The 19,395-nt window shown below is 51.3% G+C and overlaps 1 protein-coding gene across 4 annotated transcripts in view; it reads right to left on the bottom strand.

Moving 5' to 3' along the window:
• The window catches only part of GATAD2A (GATA zinc finger domain containing 2A), a 59,761-nt gene extending 41,956 nt beyond the window's left edge, over positions 1–17,805 (bottom strand). Inside the window, exons 1-2 of one of the 4 annotated variants that reach the window (XM_051639438.1) lie at positions 17,731–17,805; positions 12,809–12,902 (exon numbers count right to left, since the gene is read on the bottom strand). The gene's annotated coding sequence lies outside the window, so the exon portion shown is untranslated. Of the gene's footprint in view, positions 1–6,112; positions 6,197–6,311; positions 6,524–12,808; positions 12,903–17,730 lie in introns of those variants that run through there. The other 3 variants (XM_051639436.1, XM_051639439.1, XM_051639437.1) reach the window with 3 other exon arrangements.
• Between the last annotated feature and the right edge of the window lie 1,590 nt (positions 17,806–19,395).

Genomic DNA, 19,395 nt, shown 5'->3' with positions numbered 1-19,395 from the left:
AAACTGAACACTCCTGATCATAAGCTTCCAGACATCTTGGAGAAAAACACCTGGACTTGACCCTGCTGGGATGGACCTGCCAGTTATGAGGGATGTACAGGAAGGAGTTCTGCAGAGCTCAAAAACTCACCTGACTTGTGCACATCGCTTGCAAAGACATTAATTAAGTCCTGAATTAACAAATGTGAGAGTTGGGGCTGAACTCCCTGCTTCAGTTTTCAAGACACATCATGCTCCTTCCCCCTCTTTGCCAGGCCTTCAGCCTCTGTTCCTGCCTGTTAAATTTTACTCTCCCAGAGCCTTCAAGTGTTTGCATTTCCTAGGACAACAGGGAATTAGATTGTGAAGTAAACTCTTTTCCCCTCCTCTCTTCCCAAGTCCTACCAGTTATTCTCATCAGAAAAACACAATGACACAGGGTTAAATCATTTCAGACAGAAAAGCTAAAGATGAAGGTGAAAATGAAAGGAATTGTTGCCATAAGCCCTGTTTTACCTGCTTCCTTTGTAACACACACTGCTACCCATTCTGCAGATGGAACAGCCAAGGCACAGTGAGGTTGAAGTGATTTACCCAAGGAAAGTTCCTCCTCCAGGGAGGACAGGGAAGCAAAAGCAAAGGTGAGAACAAGTTATCACAGCACCCAGCACATCAGCTGGCCCTGAGCAGTCTGATTTTCAGGATGCAGTAACAGGGGCAAACATCTGGCATCTCCCTGCCCACCTCTGAGTTGCTCTGGATTCACCAGCTCTGGCCAGACACCATTCTGCCAGACTGGGCTGTGCCAAGCCTGACCCACCATGAAGACAAGGAGGAGAGAAAAGGGCATTTGCTGCAGCTGCACAAGGCAAAGTTTTTCCACTTTCTGCCTTATTTCAGTATGTTGAGACAGCAACACACTCTAACATTTTTTTCTTCAGAGTCAACACATCAAAAGTGGACAAAACTTCCTTACTAAGCCTTGATTTGGTCCCATACAGCCCAAAAGCCTCACTAGATGAGTTTTTTCCTCCACATTCCCCCTTAACTCCAAGAGGCTGAGCTGTGCTCACAGAGTGAGTCATGACTTTGCTTTCCAGCCTCACTAGGAAGAGAGGAGCACATTGGAGAGCAGGTTTGGAAACCCAGCACAACAAAGAGGTGCTCTGGAATGAGGAGGTAGAGAAGCTGTCCTGGAGAATTCCCTCTTGCCCCATGGCAGCTGCAGTCTCCCGAGGTGATGCTGAACAGGCTGCACAGACACAAATACTGGCAGCTAAACACCAGCTGTGTGATGGTGCCTGGCTGGGGAGTCCCAAGCCCTGACACACCAAGAAGTCAAATACCAAGAACACAATTAAAGGCAATGAAAGTAAAAACATGGGCACCTCCAGCAGCTGGGGAAAGGAGAAGGAAGGGAAGTGCTGAACAGCAAAAAAACAGTGTAGGAAACTGTGTATTAATCAACCTTAACCTTTGTTCTGTCCCTGTCCTATAATGCATGCTTTGGGCAATTCACTCTCCTTCTCCCCACCTGAAAATGGACACATGATTCATCTGCCAAGGAGGTTCACCAAGGTTCACACAGGGCGTTCAGACTGAGCAGGGCTGAGCAGATAGAAAATATCACCAAGAAATTAATAACATCAGAAATTCCAGGTGATTCATAAGAAATAAGGCAGGAACTGAGCGAGAGGCAACATCCTCAGCAGATGTCCAGCTCCCCAGGTGAAGGGATGCCACAGAAATGTAGACAAGGGGAGGGAAGAGAAGGCCAGAAAAGCCTAAAACAAAGGACCCCAAGCAAGTCTTTAAACCAATCTATTATAATATGAATGCATAAATAAGAAGAACATCTATATATAAAGTGCCAGACTCCAGCTTGTAGGTTTTAAGGACACAAATCTAAACCAAGCAGCACAGGTAGCACAGGGAGAGCTGATGAAAAACTATTAAACCCAAACTTTCCAAGAAGAATCCATCTGAAAGACTGTTCTGGAGCTTTTTTGTCCATCATTGGTATGTTCTTCTCTTAACATTTATTTTGCCTAATGCCAGGAGAAGAGGAAACACTGTTCAGGTACCACCTTCCCCCCCCCCCCCCCATCAACAAAACATGCTAACTGCAGTGCTCTTCACATGCTGCTCTACAGACCATGTGCTCTGATACCTCCAACATGAGCAGCATCACACAGAAGAAAACGTTACTTTCCCAAGTCTAAAAATAAGCCTGCCATATTTTCAGATGCAACAGTCTCCAGGAACATTTGGAGGGTAAAAAAAAAAATACCCACCCAAACCACTATACAGGTCTAGGTTACTTATTACTGACAAAGATATAAATTGGAAGTTGAGAAGTGCCTGGAGCAGGGTTGTAATGTTGGACATTCTAAGAGGAGGGATAAAAACCCTTTACATCACAGTTCATTTTTCCTTTTATTTTGTCCTGAGAGCTCAGCATGTGTATTTTAATTCAAAAGGGGAATGAACACACTGCATGTTTTCTTCCCAACTTTGCTGTTGTGACCTATTTGGGCAGGATCTATATACAGGATAAAAGTCTGTACCTGCACAGGTACCTCTCACACACAGGTACCTCTCACACACAGGTACCTCTCACACACAGGTACCTCTCACACACAGGTACCTCTCACACACTCTGTACAGAGCACATGAATTTTTATCTCACAAGACACAGTGAAACACAAGCAAAATAAACACACAACCACTGCCCTCCCAGTACAGCAGTAAGAACCCAAAGTATCAGAGGTAACTTAAACCTGGGGATGAGCTCACAGTTCATATGTGCACAGTATCAAAAAGATAAGTTCTGATGCCTAACGATTTGAATTTTTAAATGTGTAAGTACACTTCATTCCTGCTATCAGCCAGTAACATCTAGATGCTGCATCTAGAAGTTTGTGGTTCAGAACCTGCTCAATGAAAACATTCTAAATTTAGGCAGCAAACCAGCATTTTCCACTCACAAGTCACACACGGAGCGAGTGCTCCATCCAGGCAGAAAACCTGAGCTCTGCTGACCACTACAGCACCTTGTCACTTCCCTCCTCCCCAGCTTCTTATACCAGAGACTGTGACTTTCAGCGGGGCTGGCAACTGGCCAGGGACTCCACAACATGGACACCACTGAAGGTGGTAGCACTGAAAACCAAAGATGATCTCACTTGTGGCCTCATCACACCTGAATGAATTTTAGACCTAATTTTTAAACGACTTCCAGCACTAGCCGAAGGCTGCCTGAAGTTGACTTCCTTTACTTTCTCCTCCAAGCATCCTTCTTCCCCTCCTAAAAAGCAGAAGGAGTGATGCAACAAGAAAGTAAGAATGCTCATGGTGTGTATGGACGGGTCGAGCTAATGAAGAGCACACCCAGAAATAGCAGTGTAAGACCATAAGTCAGTAAGCCCAGAGTTCCTCCCACAATTACAGTCCCTCCAACAGCAAAGGGATAATTCCAGCTCAAACCTGAGGTCGTGCAGAGAGGGCCCAAACATTGCACCTACGTAGGTGTGCTGCTTCTTGGCCAAAAAAAGTGATCCAAACCCTTCACCCTGCCTTGCACAAGCCTCGCAAACATCACGCAGTGCCCCAGCATGCTCTGAATTTGAACCAATGATTTTAAACAGCCCCACGGATGAGAACCGGCCTGTAATTACTACAAAAAAGTCGGAAGGCAGCTATATTAAGTTACAGCATTAGCATAGTGCCCCTGCATCATGTGCCAGCAGTGTTGCATCATGGCCCGTTGATGCAACCTCATTCCTGTGCAAGGCAGGTAGGGATGGTTCCTGCTGCTCCTGAGCTTCCACCTCTGAGGAAAGAGAAATATTTTCAGCTCCCTCCATACCACTCCACTGCTGGATACTGAGTAATAAAACCCCCTCTCTTCCAGTGACACCCAGCAAGGTGGTTTTACTTCAAGCACAGAACTCGGTCCTTTTACACAAAGTTCAACCAGAGCACACTGGCTGGAATACATGTGCTCTTTTTCCAAGGAAAAGATAGAAGAGCCTCAGCCTGTTGCTTGCTCAGAGAGCACACGACGTGGTGGGTTTTACAGCCTCAGTGTCACCTGCAAAGCTGTGCTGCCCTCCCCCTTTCCAAAACCAGTAACTGCAGGGAGAAAAAAACCCAAACTAAGCAGTTCCCCAGCCCCAAAACCAGCACACTTGGTGATCTTGAGATACCTCACTGCAGAGCCTCACTGCCTCCAGGATATCACACCCCTTCTTTTTGTCCAGAGCTTGACAATCCAGATGCTCCAAAGGCTGCAACAGCGGCAACTAATGGAGTGTGATGTACAGGAATATGCTGTTCCATTTATGTCACAATCTCGGATGGCACTGGGGAGTAGTGTCCCCCTGCTCTCCCTGCATCACGTACAGGGCCTGGGGGGCTACTGGCCTCCAGTGGCCCAGAGGCCAGCAGGCATCAGTGCAGTATCACTGCCACATCTCAGCAGGTACCATCCCAAGAGGTGGTGGGACAGACCAGTTGTCACCAGCCCCATTGTCACCAGCCCCAGGCATGGAAGCCCAGTGCCCAGAAGGCCACCCCAGAGCTCAATCACACAAAAAGCTTTCCACAGGCTACACATCCCTTTATTTCCTATTTTCTTCTGCTGTCTCCTGCCTCTGGTCCCCTACCAGCTCGTCCTCCCCGCTAACAGCACGTCTCTAACACCCCTGCTTCTTCCTCCCCGCATCTCCTTCCACTCGAGACACAGGTCAATAGTCTGTCTGGAAGAAAGCCGGGTTTCATTCCCTGCTCCCGCTGAGGTATGGCAGCTTCCAGCCTCCTGGCATGTCTCTGATTCCCAAAGGCCCCTCTTGGTTTCACTTCCTGTGTAACTGCCTCTACAAGCAGCTCAGCTACCTCTGCTCCCGGCTGCCTTCCCAGGCGGGCAAGGGAAGGAGAAACATGGAAGTCAAACACCTGCAAAAGAAGCTGGGATGGAGCACAGGGGCCAGGCTGCAAATGGAGACTCACTGCTGTGCCCATCAGCTTAGGAAGCCCCATCCCGGGGGGAAGGGGGTCACGGCACAAGGCTGGGACAGCGTGGGGCAGCCAGAAAAAAAAAATGAAGACAAGTGAGGGTAAAACCTAAGACATACAGGATGTACGTGAAAAATAAAAATCAAAAGGCAAGATGCTGTGGAGAAGGAGGCGCGTGCATCCCGACTCCCGGGCTTCCCCAGCTTTGTGGCTGCAGAGCCAGGCAGTGCCCCGGCTCCCCCGGGATCCGGAGCAGCAATTCCGGGATCCTGCGGAGTTCCACGCGTGCCAGCGCTTGGACTTCCAGAGGACTATCCCGAGCGGGGCCAAATCCTACCAGGCCCCTCCCGCGGGGGAAACGTGCAGGAATGGAAAAACCAGGGACGGGAGAGAACCTTCCCCCCGCCGCTCCGGTTTGATAACCCCGTTACCGACCCGCCCTCCGCGGCGTGGGGGGGGAGGGAAGGTTGGGGGGGGGTCGCACCTTGAGCCGCAGGGAGGGCGAGGACTCTTATTGTGACACGGGCCGCAGCTGGGCCAGCCGGGGCCACCGCCACCGCGGGGGCTGCCAGCCCGGGGCGGCCACTCGCCCCCCGTTGCTCCCCCCCCCCCTCCCCGTGCACAGCGGCGGCCCCGGCGCTGTACGCGGGGGGGGGGGGATGAGGGTTGTTGAGCTCCCAGCCCCGGAGGAGGAAGAGGAAGCAGGCACGGCGGAAAACCCGTAACAACTTTCCGAAACAAACGCCTCGCCGGCTGCCGAACAAAAGCCAGAGGCGACCCGGGACGCTCGGCCCCGTTCCTGGGGAGGGGGGGGGGGGGAGGCAGACACCGAACTTTCCCGGCCAGGATGCAGCCGGGGAGCCCTGCCGCCCTCTCAGGCAGAGACACCCGCTCCCTCCCTGGCAGGCGTTAACCCATCAGTCCTCACCACAGGACTTTGCACTTTTCCCGGCTCAGCCCCGCACACCCGGGCTCCCCCGGAACTTCCCCGGGGGGGGGGGGGAGCACACGCATCCCCCGTGGCTGCCGCTCACCGGTCAACGCCGCCGCCTCTTTCCCTCCCACCCCCCCCAAGACAATAAAACCCAAGGAGAACTTTTAAAAGCTGAGAACTCACACGCCGCTCCACCTCCCCGCGCATCCGGGCGCCGCCGGTCCCGCTCCACCGCTTGCCGCTTTCGCTTCCCCCCACAACGCTTCGCCGCCCCGTTTTTTTTCCTTCCCCCCCCCACCCCTCCTCCTCCCGCACAGCCAGGGATCCCCGGCTTAATCCTCTCCGCCGCGGTTCCCCCTGCCAAATAATGCGCTTCACACACATGGAGTCGCGGCGTCACTCGGCCCGAGCATGCGCGCAGCGGCCCCCGAAACACACAGGGCGGCCCGTCCTGCGCCTGCAGCGGGGCTGGCGCGGGGCTCGGCGGGGCTGGCGCGGGGGACGGCGGCGGCCGCACCGCGCAGCGGCCCCGGCGGCGCTTCCGGGCAATGGTGGAGCAGGTTTGTGACCCGGGGCGCCATTGGCCGGAGGGGGGTCGCGGCGCATGGTAGGCGGGCGGGGATTGGCTGCGGCGCGGGCCGGGGGCGCCGCCGCGGGGGTGCGCGGGTCCCGCCGCGCCGCCCGGAGCCACGTGGAAGGAGCCGCGGCCCCGGAACCGGCCCCGCCGCGGCCTCCGCGGCCCGGGCATTGTTCTCGTCCCGCCGCGGAGGAGGGAAACTACCGGGGTCCGGCCCGACGGCGGCACCTCCGCTGACACGGATTAATCTCCGGGCCACTTAATCTTTTTTTCCTTGCCCAGCGCCTGCGGGCGCGGACGGAGGAAGCGGCTCCGGGAGCGCTGCTCCCGCGGCTGCCCGGGCTCCCCAAGGACACCGCGGAGAGAGCGGGGCCGCAGCCGCGGGAGCGGGCCCGGGGCTGAGGGCGCGTTCCGGGCAGGGCTACCGGTGCTCGGAGGCCCCGGTACCGAATGCGGTGGGAGCCGCGGACTCGGCTGGTCTCTGAAACGGGATGTAAAGTCTGACCGAGGCGATCGGAGCGCGGCGGGGACGGGAGGGAGCCGCTCTGTGCAGCCGACACCCGAAACGGCACTTGTCTGATCCCCGAGAGCCTCGGGGCAGCTCCCAGAGGGTCAGCAGGCAGCACAAAACAGCCCGAAAAGATCCTTTACAGACTCAGAAACCAACTCTTGGCCACGGGGAGCCCGAGGAGCGCGGCTCCCGGACACCGGCAAAGCCGGGAGCACGAGGCAGATCCCGGCTCCGTCCCGGGCCAGAGGGAAGAGCTGCCGGGACGGGCTGGGAAGGCAGAGCAGCCCCGCTCCCTCCTGCCCAGCTCACAGGACATTCCAGAAGGGCTTTTTCGAGTCTGGGTTCACCAGCTCTTAACTGCATCCGGTTAATTCTTTTAGACCAAATTAATGGCAGCATACATGCTAAACTATTATTAATTATTCATTATGTACTATTAAGTATTATGAATAACAATCCCTTTAACACACCTGGAGATCTCTGGGGTGGTTTTCCAACCAACTCGCACTGTTCTCCCACCCCTCAGCAGCCGTTCCCTGCACACCCTTCCCAGCCTCCCCTTCCTCTGGGCTCTCAGCTGTTCCCCCTGGCTGGGATCCCCCTGCAGATCTGCCCAAGTGCAGAACACACCACCAGCCACGTTTCCCGGGATCTCTGCAGCACACCAGTGCCATCGGGCCTTAAGCCCCCCAGGTTTCCACGTTTCTGCAGACAGGTTATTTTTTGGATGTGGCTCCTAACTCAGCAGCCCCCTACATCATCTTCACTGAGCCCAGTCTCAGGTTACTACATAATTAATAATAATTTTCTGTACTTTAGGCAAACCAGACATCTGAGGCACTAATTAATAAATGGTATCTTATACCTGTTTTAATATATAAACATCTTTGCCAGGTGGAGAGTATCTGCCAGTAAGAGATGTTGCTAAAACAAGATTTAAGCAGTCCCCTCTCTTATTTAAAACAGCATCTAAAATCTTCCCAGCTAAGTATCAGTGCACATTTAATCTGAATATTCTCCTTTTTGGGACTCTCTACTTTCCAACCAAATACTTGGGCTCTACACGTCACCATTTTACACTTCTATTGAAACAGGCAACATTACGTTATTAACATTATTGGATTTTAATCTAAATTAAACACTACATTTAAATTAAAATCCAATAGTTCAAAACGAGAGAAGCCATTTCTGTAAGTGAGCAGCAAATATTCCCCTTGTTCAGTCAGCCTGGCAGTGCAGCAACACCAGAGCACTGCTACCTCCCTGTTTCTCACTGGGCCTTGATTAAAGCTACTCCATTAAGTGCAGAGCACCCGCAGGAAGGGAAACTGGAATCCAGCCCCTGTCCCAGTGGGCACTGGCATGTCTGGGGTGTGTCACTGAGGTGACACTGTTCAGAGGCATCAGCTGCCTGGCGCTGCTGGCACTCCCTGGTGCCCGGCTGGCTCGGAGGGACACTGTCCCTCAGCCACACACTGGGCTGTTTGTAGCAGCCTTTGCAATTTTTACAAAGATGTTTTGCCACGATCCACCCCAGCGGTGCCTTGGCTTCCTACTTGCACATGACTTTCATTTCAGAGAGTGGCATGAACCTAGAAAAGTGCATAAATACTTGTTCTGATAACCAAAACTGGGGGGACGTAGCCTAGATCCTACATCTCATCACAGAAGCAAAAATTCTTCTGAGTCACAAAGTCCAACTATGAAGTTCTCCTTCAAAAGGTTATCTCCCTCATTCCACATGCCAAGTCCCTAGATAATATGGATCAAATTCTTCATCCTTCCTGGGTATTTTCATGGACACTCTTCATACAAGTACCACCCAGTGTAGCAATCCTGGGAAGCTCATTTAATTCCAACAACAGCAGAATTTGGGATTGCAATGTGAGAAGAAAAAAAAACACAACACCAAACAATTCAGGCAGAATTCACGAGTGGCCCTAAAGGAAGAATGAGAAATGAGATGAAGCCTTTTCTCTCTGCACATCAGAAAGTAGGTCAAAGCAGAATGAGTGAATCTCCAGCCAGATCTGGTAGACTTGGTCATCATTCCCCTGCAACCACCGGCAGATACAAGAGGCATGGGAACATGCTAATATTGGCACAAAGAACAGGCTGAACAAGTTCTGAAGCTCAACAGCTGATAAGTGTTTTAGAAAAGCAGAGAACACAACTCTGGAGTTGTCTGATGGTCTAGAGGAGCAAGACATCAGGAGCATTGATATCTCTGAAAGCTGCTTCAGACCAGTGTCTCTGTTCCTTCACCTAATTTCCACCCTTTGGAAGATAAACCAGGGGCTGCTGCCAAGTGTGTGTTGACCTGGAGTCTGACACTGGCACAAGAAAAGACTCCAATTCTTTATTTTTTTTTTAAAAAGCAAACCCCAGCACCTTGTGAAGGATGATTGTTTTTTTAATCCTTTACATTGCTGGCTTGAAGTTTCAAATGACCAGCCTACATCCTTAAATAGTTAAAGGGAAAAAAAGGATAAAACTGTAAACATGCTGCAACAGTGCTCTCAAAATCTTAAGAACACAATTTTAAGATGGCTTATGCTAAGACTGAAAGGAATTCCATAGACTCGAGCTCAAGAGATGGTCCTTCACTGCTCTGGTGAAACTACTTTCATGCAAGTGCAAGTTGCAGCTCCCACCAGCTGCTCAAGACAGAAGCTCTGGTGCGTAATTCAGGACCAGGATGAGCTGGTAAAGTGGTGCTTTTTGACAAGAAGAGTTCTGAGACACCTCAGGGTCACCATTTCATCTGTCCCATCAGCTCTGTTTGCCTCACATTTACATATGAAATGTTTTCTTGCAGCAAAGTAGGACACAAACCAGTCAATAACCCACGATCTAAGCACTGAGGTGGATGACCCTAAATAGAAATGAAAATTAATCTTTCTGGAACTGAAAGAAATGGAAGCTCAGTAAGTTACTGAGGAAATGGGGAAAGCAGCAGACATGTGCAAATACTGCTTGGCCCAAGATGGTGCCTTTGGTGTGATATTATCTGACCCTGTCTCTAATAAGCACTTTTATGGTTGGAAGGGGATCTATGAGGAGCTTTGCTCCAATTCAACAACCGCTTCATGGACTATCGATTTTGCTCGGAAGTGGGAGAGAACAAAGTTCACCCAGCACTGCTTTTATTTAAAGATCTGCCAAAGGACATCTCAACCTCCTGAAAACGGGTCCACCACAGGCTGCCTCAGATCCCTTCGCTTCATCTTGTGATCTGCAGCTTGGGACACACAAATGTTTTGCTGGCAAACAGTGAGTCAGACCCACAGAGCCATTCCTGGAGGGAAGGGCTGTAAACAAGCACCTCTTGCTTGTTTAGTGATCATCATCACGTGGCTCATCAGCACTTGACCCTGATTAAAAGAAGAATTAACTAGTCGTACAAAACTCTATGGAGTTCCTGTATAACTGGACTTTCTTTCAGTTTCAACTGACACAGTCTCCTGTGAGAAGCACAACTTAATCCTACAATTCAAACGTACCACGTTTCCTCCAGCATGGAGAGGGCTTTGGTCCTTACTGCCCTCCCAGTTAAGAGGTGATGGGAGAAATGGAACTATGACCTCAATAATTGATCAGTGCTGGTCAGACCACACCTGGAGCATTGTCTTCAGTTCTGGTCCCCATGATACGAAAAGGATGGGACAGGCTGGAGAGGGTCCAGAGAAGGGCCACAAGGATGATCAGAGGACTGGAGGACCTGCCATATGAGGAGAGGCTGAGAGAACTGGGTTTGTTCAGCCTTGAGAAGAGAAGGCTCAGGGGAGACCTTATCACCATGTTCCAGTACTTAAAGGGTGGATACCAAGAAGATGGAGACTCCCTATCTACAAGGAGTCACATGGAAAGGACAAAGGATCATGGGCAGAAGTTGCTCCTGGTGACTCAAGAGATACATTTTTCACCATCAGGACAATCAAACATTGGAATAGTGTCCCAAGGGAAGTGGTGGATTCCCCCACACTGGACAGTTTCAAGTCTCAGCTTGACAGGGTGCTGAGCCATCTGATACAAACTACAGTAGTACCTAGAAAGGTTGGAGCAGATGATCCTTGAGGTCCCTTCCAGCCTGGCATTCTGTGATTCAGTGACAGTTTTTACCAAATGTGGAGCAGAACAGACCAAAAGCTCCATTTGTAGCTACTCCGCTTTTTAGGAAACCAGCTTTTATCCCTGAGGGGAGCAGTTAGGCTGCTGGGTGTGCTCTGGGCTGATATGGTTCCTTTCTCAAGACGAAGCAGCAGATCTGCAAGTCGTGCAGTATTGGAGATGCCATGATTAAAACTCTCACTCCCTCTGATGAGGTGTCCCTCCACTGGACTGTGGAGGTGTTTTCAGGAAGCTCTTCTAAAGATTGTTATTTTGAAAGCCTGCTTGTGAATTTTCAGGTTATCCAATTTAAAGGGTTCAAAAGTATTTTCAAGTAGGGTTCGTGTTTGTCCACCAAAGAGTCTCAGCAGTTGCAGGAGGTGGTTGTTACAGACTCCAGATTGTCACTGGTAATGACATATCAACATTAATCAGGTTTAAACAACCCCCCAGTCAGTGTTTACCAGTTGGCAAACTGGACACAGAAAAGCCTGATTCAGGAAGGATTTGTTTTTACAGCTCAGACTCTGCAAAACTAGGGAATGTCTTCCACAAGGTGAACGGGTTTGTAGTTGCAGCCTGAAGAACTCCACCTAAATTCCACGGATGTATTTGAGCAGTTCCCAGTAGTTTATTCTCTCAATCCAGCATCAGACTAGATTCCTAAGGGAGATTAACACTCACACAATCAGATACCTGTGTATGATGCCACACTATCAACAGCTTTCTGTGGTTTAACAGACAAGGACTGGCTGAATACTTGGAACTGAGAAATAAAGAGTTGATGGAAGATGTTCTGTATTAATTTTAAGTTCTGCTTATGCAAGGCAAGACCTTCTTTTCCCCAGTGATAGTTTTGATGAAAAGAGATACAAGATCTTCCAAAGCATTGTCAGGTTACTCTTACTTTAGATTTCTTTAAATATGCAGACAGGCAAGTGATTCATGCTCTCCCTGTCATTAAAACCTATCCTGTCTGTGAACACTGAGGCTGGTTGTGTGTAAAATAATCTTCTAACTCAATTAGCTTCAGTTATAACTGCCTTTTTTTTTTACAGACAAAGTCCTTCTCACCCCAAAGAGTGAGCCCACTGGTTGGTACAGACAGAAGGCACAGAGCCAGGTGGTCAGTATGAGAGGTTCCATCTCAGGCTGTGATTAACCTTAACACACTGATCATCTCCAGGACCAAAATCAAGGCAGCCTTGAGAGCTGAAACCAAAGACAGAAATCTTGCAACAGAGGACAAATGAACTTAGTACAATCCTGGCTTCAAAATAACTGCAATAAAAGGTAGATAAAGAGCAAAAAGTAGGAACTTTGAGCAAAACACAGGCAGAATACTGTGCCCTCAATAAAACTGAGGGTTTTCCTTAGGGCTGTGAAAGGCAGTGCCCAGTTGTTCCTGGTTCCCAGGGCACCCACCCAGGGATCAGCACTGCACTGAAGCTTGCATTGCATCCAAGGAGAGCTGTGCCATTTTGTTACAAAATCACCTTGATTGCAGTTAAATTTGTGACAATTTTTAGCATGTCAAGCCCAAGCAAGTTACCTGCACTTCTCAAACAACTTCCTTCTAAACTTTGATAGGGGAATAAAAGTTTGACAGTTCACCATGACCCCGGCTGCCTGTAACTCACGCTGTTATTTTTAAAAAGGAATAATCAGAGCCCTTTGTTACCTGTAACTCTCCAGGACTTGGCTGTGCATTTGTCAGGTGCCAGCAGAGCCTCAGCACAACGTTGTGGTTCAAGCAATCACAGGCACACTGAGGTCTGAGAAAGCAGAGCCAGGTTTTACTGATCTAAATAAAGTCAACTAGACAGACTGTTATTGCTGCATTCTGAAAACCTCTCTATTTTCACAAGGATTATGAGGGTCTTATTCCATGTTTACTATAAGCATTTATTAACATTGTTCCTCCTGGTAATAAGATGTTTATTATCAGCACATAAAACCTGCCAGTCTTCCCCTAACCCCCTGCTAATTCTAACTTCAGTTCTGTCAAGCCTCCTCTCTTCCCCCAACAGCACTATACTAGGTCAGTTCCATAACCTGCTTTCCTGCTGAAAAGCAAGGCTTATAAATTAGATTCATTTCTAAATTTAGGATTGATGGGATCAGTCATTACTGGTCTTATTTTTTTTCCAGGCAGATTTCAAGGGAAAGGTATTCATAAAGCAACTACCACTTCTTAAGAGTTTAAAGAACTCCTGAACTATAAATCTCCTTTGTGTGAGCTGCTGAGACCACCCTCACAGAATTAACACTGAGCTTTTATGGGAAGACCAAGATTAGGGGTTTTCTTCTTCCAAAATAGTCTCATATTTTAACACTACTTCCCAAATTGCACCTTCAGTTTCCCTTTGCCTTTATGGTAGGAAATCCAGGCTGTTCAACAGGAACAAGAATGTGAGTGAGGGAGAAATAAGTGAGTTGCGCCGACAGGCAGACTTTGGGAAGCTGGTTTCCAATCTGAAATTTGCCCTGGACAATGAATCCAACTCCTGAGAAAAGAGGGTGTGGGAGGTCCCTTGCAGCCAGCAGGTCCTTGCCCTGCCAAGGGATGGCTCTCAGGAAGAAAAATCCCATCCATGTCACCAGCAGCTGAAGCACCCTTTGCGTTCCTCTGAGGAGGAGGCTGGTTCTCCAGCAGCACTTTCCAAGTGCAGAGGGACACCCAACCAAGAGGGAGGAGAGATGCCCCAGACCTGCCTGCCACAGCCTGCAGTGCTCTCAGGAATAATTGTTTAATAACTGCAAAAAAAAAAAAAGGACAGCCCAGTTCTTATCATCAGGCTCTCTGGAGATTTGACATCCTTGGCATTGTATCCTAAGAGGAAGGAAATTTCTCACTTCCCTAGCTATTTCAGTTATATAAATCAATTGTTGAAGGATAGTTTAACTGGTCTGCACCAAGCAACCATGTTTGGGCTCAGATGCTCTTCGGTGATGCTTAACTATAAATTAAAAATATATCAGTGATTACACTGCATGTGCATGGAGAAAATGGTGAAATCCAATGGCTAGGGAAAAAAACCCCAAACAACCTGCTTGATTTTCTACTGGTAGTCATGGTGCCAAGTCTGTTATGGCAACAAGAGGCTGGAGCAAGGGAAGGTTCCCCGACTGTGAAGCTGTTTGATCAGGGTCCTTTGGACCCAAAGCTCACATCTTGTCACCAAACACTGAGCATCCTCCTCTCATTTTCTCCAGCCTCCTTGGAACTTTCATGTCTTATCAGCTGGGCAAGAAAGTTCAGCTGCATAAATTTAAACAAATTTTAAGAGACTATTGGTAAGGGCAGTGGATTGGGAGAGAAGAGTTTTCTGGCAAAGAAAAAGCTGCTTTGGGCCACAAAAGCAGCAATTAAAAGATGGAAAAATCCTGAAAATACCTGTGGTAGCTCTGTGAGCGCTAAGTCCACTGGTTTGCTGATGCCAGACAACCAAAAAGCAAACACTGCAGGGATCATTCCAAAAATTCAGCTTGTCACTAACACCCTGATTATTTACTTGCAGCAAGGAATAGATCCGTCCTAAGCCTTGGGAGCTCAAGGGTGAATTGATGCCATGGCTGATGTAACAAACCTCTCTTAAAATGAAATTATGACAAAGACACAGTAGCATACATGGAGATAGTAAATCCATGTGCCTCTTTCTAGAGAAATGGGTGTTTTCCACAGAGCAGCCTTCACAACTAGGAATGCCAGACATATTTCAGACCCATTTTAGTAGCCCATCGATCAGTTCCTTGTGTGGAAAATGTGCTTGCCAAGGGAGGCAAGTGGTCCAGAAGTTTTAAACCCTGTAATTTGTAATTCCCTGTTCCAGCTCACGCTGGCCTGAGCAGTAACAAAGCTCCAAGTCCTCATTCCACATCATCATGCTCCTATGAGGAGACGTTTCAGGTTGTCTCTCCTGCTCCCTTGGGAGCTCTGCTAAAAACATGGCTGTGACCCACTGAGCAGGTCACCACTATTACTTCCAAATTCCCAACCCACCTTTGGGAAGCTGACCACAGGCAAGCCAGTTTCTCCAGAGACCCCGTGGACTCCCTACATTCCAGCTGAAGACACAGGGGTGGGAAGGAGTTGATCTCCCTTGGGCCCAAAGAGCTGAACTCTTACAAGAGCCACCCAGTTACACCTAAATCCAGCACTGGCCTTGCAGTTTTTTGCTGAAGTGAGGCTAAAATCCAGTGGTTTTCCCTCTTACGTAGAAACCTTGAAGCACTCCAGTCTCTCATGATGGCAACTGGATAATTAACTCTGGGTGAAAGCTCATTCACATTCTTCAAGTAGCTTTCAAAAGCCCAGCCAGCGTGTTTGTGTACTTTTTGTTTTGTTTTAAACAAGATTTTGTTATTTGTGGTCCCCAAGTCGTTGCTTACAGACAAGTTTCTTCCTGCAAGACCCTCTGAAATTGCTCGTGGCAACAGGAAATTAAGATGTTTCAAGTGAAGCCAACTGGGAGGCATGAAATAGCCTGCAGCACTTTGCTTGTTTCAGATAGCAGCAGCCCCTTGGACAGCAGGATTTAGGGACCACTGGCAGACACACATAATTCCAGCTATATTTGTGTGATAACATCATCTGGTTCACTCTCTGGAAGATTTAGTCTCTGTTTGAACAGGATGCACGCTCAGGTTCTTGTAAAACTTGTCATTAAGCTCTCGAGAAAGTCTGACAAAAAAAGAAGTAATCTGTACCACTGAGGCTGATTAGAGGAAAAGCTCCATCTCCAGCTTGGAAGAAGACTGCCCACTAAAAATACACTTTTTTTTCCTTAAAACTTTGTGCTTGGCACAGTCATGAAAAATACTGCAGTATTTAGCACAATTTGCTTTGCATTTAATAGCACTTTGTATCCAGCTAGTTCACATAAATATTTGTACCACCAATTTCTAAGTTGTTTAGGAGTTCTGTTTAAGGGTCCTTCTCAAGAAGAAAGGCTTTTTCTTTCCTTACACTTTTTTTTTTTCTTTGAATTTGCTTCTAAAATGCTGTGAAGAGTCAACATTTCTGAAGTTAAACACTAAATACTTGGAACTAACAATATTCTTTTACCTGTAGCAACTGCCACAGTACACACAGCTCATACATCTACTCCCTTACACCCTCTCTAGCTTTTCACTGCCCTTATCACAAAGATTGAGGGGAAAAAAAAAAGTGGAAGAGAGATAGAAAATTAATAATGAATTAAGATTTTCAAGAAGCCCTCTAGATCCGTTCCGTGAAACATGGCAGAGAGCTGGGGGTGAGGAGAAGGTGGTAGACCACAGACAGGATATAACTTTATTTTGAATAGAGCTTGTCTTGCATACAAACTAAATCCCCCCCCCCCCCCATCCAAAGTAGTATAGAGATAAAACACCGCCAGAAAAAGAAAACGATCAAGGCAAAGGCAAAAGTGGTGCTTTCAAACTGGTGAAAACGAGCCTGGTTCTCCCATCTTTCCACACAGAACCTCCACGCCTCTAGACAGAGGGGTATAAGGACTCCCTCTTTGGCATCAGCCCCACTAAACACCTCCATCTTAAGTCCTGTCGTGAATTCAACCCATCTGGCACTCTCCAGCAAGCAACCAGTTTTTTTGTTCCTGCTTAGCAGGTCCCCTCCGTCAGTGGCCTCACCCTGCCTGCATCCACCCTTCCCTCCCAGGGACGCCCCAGCCAGGGCAGCCCCTGGATGTTTTTGCAGCCCCGTAACAGAACTTTGTCCATTCCTGAAGTGCCACTTTTTTTTTCTTTTTTCTTTTTTTTTTTTTTTCCCCTTCCCCTTGCAGTGGACGTCTCGTTTCCCCCCGAAGCACCACTGTGGCTTCTCTCAGGAGTCCTGGGGGTCCCCAAAACCGCTGCCCCTCCGTTCCTTCCCTCTCCCGCCGCCGCTCCCCCCGCCTGCTCCGGAGCTGGCTACACCCAGCCCGGCCCGGTGGCCCCAACTTCTTTCCCGGATGCCCCATCTTTAGCATCGGTAGTTCCCTCCCCTCCCCCACTTCCCCTCCCCCGCCTTCCCAAGTCTCTGGGACTAATAATCTGGCTTTGCTGACATGCTCTGGTAGCTGTGCCTATCGGGCAACTCCCAGGATGCACTCTTCGCTCCTCCCTGGCACCCCCTCAGCCTTGCCCACCCTCCCCTGGTACTTCCCCAAACCTCCCCCCCCCCACAAGCCTCTTTTTTTAATTTTTTTTTTTTCCGCCCCCTTCCCCCCCCCCCCCCCCAACCCCCCCGTGCCGTGACCGCCCCTCCCAGGCCCCGATTCTCCCTCAGGCCGATTCCCCGGTGTCCCCGCCGGGCCTGCCCCTCCCCCGCTCTGCCCCACGGCCGGGGGGCGGACAGGTTGGGGGGGGGGGGGGTGACCGTACCTCACAACCCCCCCCTCCCCACACACACACCCCCCACCCCCCCCCCCCCCCTCTCCTCACCACGCCGGCCCGCGCAGGAGGCTTCTCCCTTCCCCGCCACCTCCTTCCTCGCCCCTTCCCCTCAGCCCCGTTGCCCCTCGGGGGGTTGTGGGGGGGGGGGGGTGTGTGTGTGTCTGTGTGTCCCCCCCGCCCCCCAGGGGTGCCGATAAAGGGGGGGGGGGGCGGAATGTCACTCACTCTCCTCAGCCCCCTCGGAGCCGCCTCCTCCTCCTCCTCAGCGGGGCCCGGGCCGGACTGGGGCCGTGGGGGGAGGGGAGGCGGCTCCCTCAGGTGGCCACTGACAGGAGGAGGGAGGAGGGCGGGCGGGAGGAGGGGGCTGCGCGCGCAGGGAGACCCGCCTCGCCCCCCCCCACCCCCCACCCCCCCCCCCCGCGCCGCCGGTGCCGCGGGACTCCCGGGGTGGCGCGCGCGCCACCAACCGTCACCTCCTCGGGACGCCGCCCCCCCCCCCCCCCTCACCCCCCCCCGCCCCCCCCAACCGGTTGCTAGGCAGATTTGGACCAACTTGCGCCGCCGCGCGCCTCGCCCCGCCTCCTGCCCGGGCGCGCGTGTGAGTGTGAGTGTGTGTAAGTGTGTGTGTGAGTGTGTGAGTGTGACTGTGGTTTTGTGCAGGGTTCTGTGGGTTCGCCCCCCCGAAGCGAGTGACAGACAGCTGCGGCGCCCAATGAAAAGCCGGGCTGCCCACGCCGCCAGCCAATAGCAGCCAGAGCCCGCCTTAAGCCCGCCCGCCTAGTAAGGGGTGAGGAAAAGAGGCGGGGTCTTCTCTTCGGGATTGACGGGGAGCGTGGCCAATAAGCGCAGAGCGGCTCTGGGTGGGTGGGGAACGGCAGCCAATGGGCGGGGCGGGGGGCGGGGCTCGGCGGGGCCGCCCCCCGGGGCCGCGGCCCGAGGGTCCCTCCCGCGGCGGGGCCGCCCGGGGTGATGCGCGGCCCGGGGGGGGGGCCGGGCCCGGGCTGCCCTTATCCGCCCGCGCAGGCCGCCCTGGGGCCGCAGATAGGGGCCGGCCGCGGGGTCACCCGCTCCGTGAGGCGGGCCGGGGGGGCAGGGGGTGCGGGCCGCGCCTCGCCGGGGTCCCCGCAGCCGGGAACGGGGCTCCGCGGTGCCCGGTGGCGGCGGGGCGGGGAGGGGGTGAGGCGGGGGCAGGAGCGGCAGGCCCCGGCAGGCCGCGGGTGCCGTGAGTCACCGCCGCTTCCTCGGCGGATCTGGGTCAGGGGTGCCCTGGCGGCCCCGCCACCGGCCGCACCTCCGGCGGGGCCCGGTGCCACCGGGGCCGGTTAACCCTCCCGCAGCCGGGCCGGGGGCTCCGGCCGTGCCTGGCAGCGCCGCGGGTGGGATTATCGAAGTGTCCCCGGCCAAGCCGACGCACCGGGAAACAAAGGAATCAATGCGTTGACTTTCCCCGTGAGATTCCCCGAGCTGTGTTCCTGAAAAAATCCCAACAAGGCTCCGAGCTGCCAGCCCGCAGCCTGCCCTGCCTCCGGCATCAGCCTCGGGACTGCTTATTCAGCACTTTTAGACACCTGCAACTGAGCTTGCTCTTAAAAAGGAGTTTAAAAAAACCCCAAACCTTGGGTGAAGCAAGTTTTATAATCATGAATAGAGTGACAGGAGCTCGCTTCATTTTAATGCCAGCACCAATCTTGCATCGGTTGTTTTCCATACAGGATTAGATGCAGCTTCACATCAGGTTATTGAGGTATGAATTCCTAATATTTAATAGGCATAAATCGGTTTGCTTCCCCGTTTACTAGGGACGGGAGGGCAGAATCCAGGCCTCACCCTCCCCCCTCCAGCACAGCAGCTCCTGGATCGTGTTCAGCCTTTGCTTAAAAAAGTTCCAAG

The sequence above is a fragment of the Apus apus genome, chromosome 24 (assembly GCF_020740795.1).
Source record: "Apus apus isolate bApuApu2 chromosome 24, bApuApu2.pri.cur, whole genome shotgun sequence".
Lineage (NCBI taxonomy): Eukaryota > Metazoa > Chordata > Aves > Apodiformes > Apodidae > Apus > Apus apus.
This window is presented reverse-complemented; position numbering and strand designations above follow the sequence as displayed.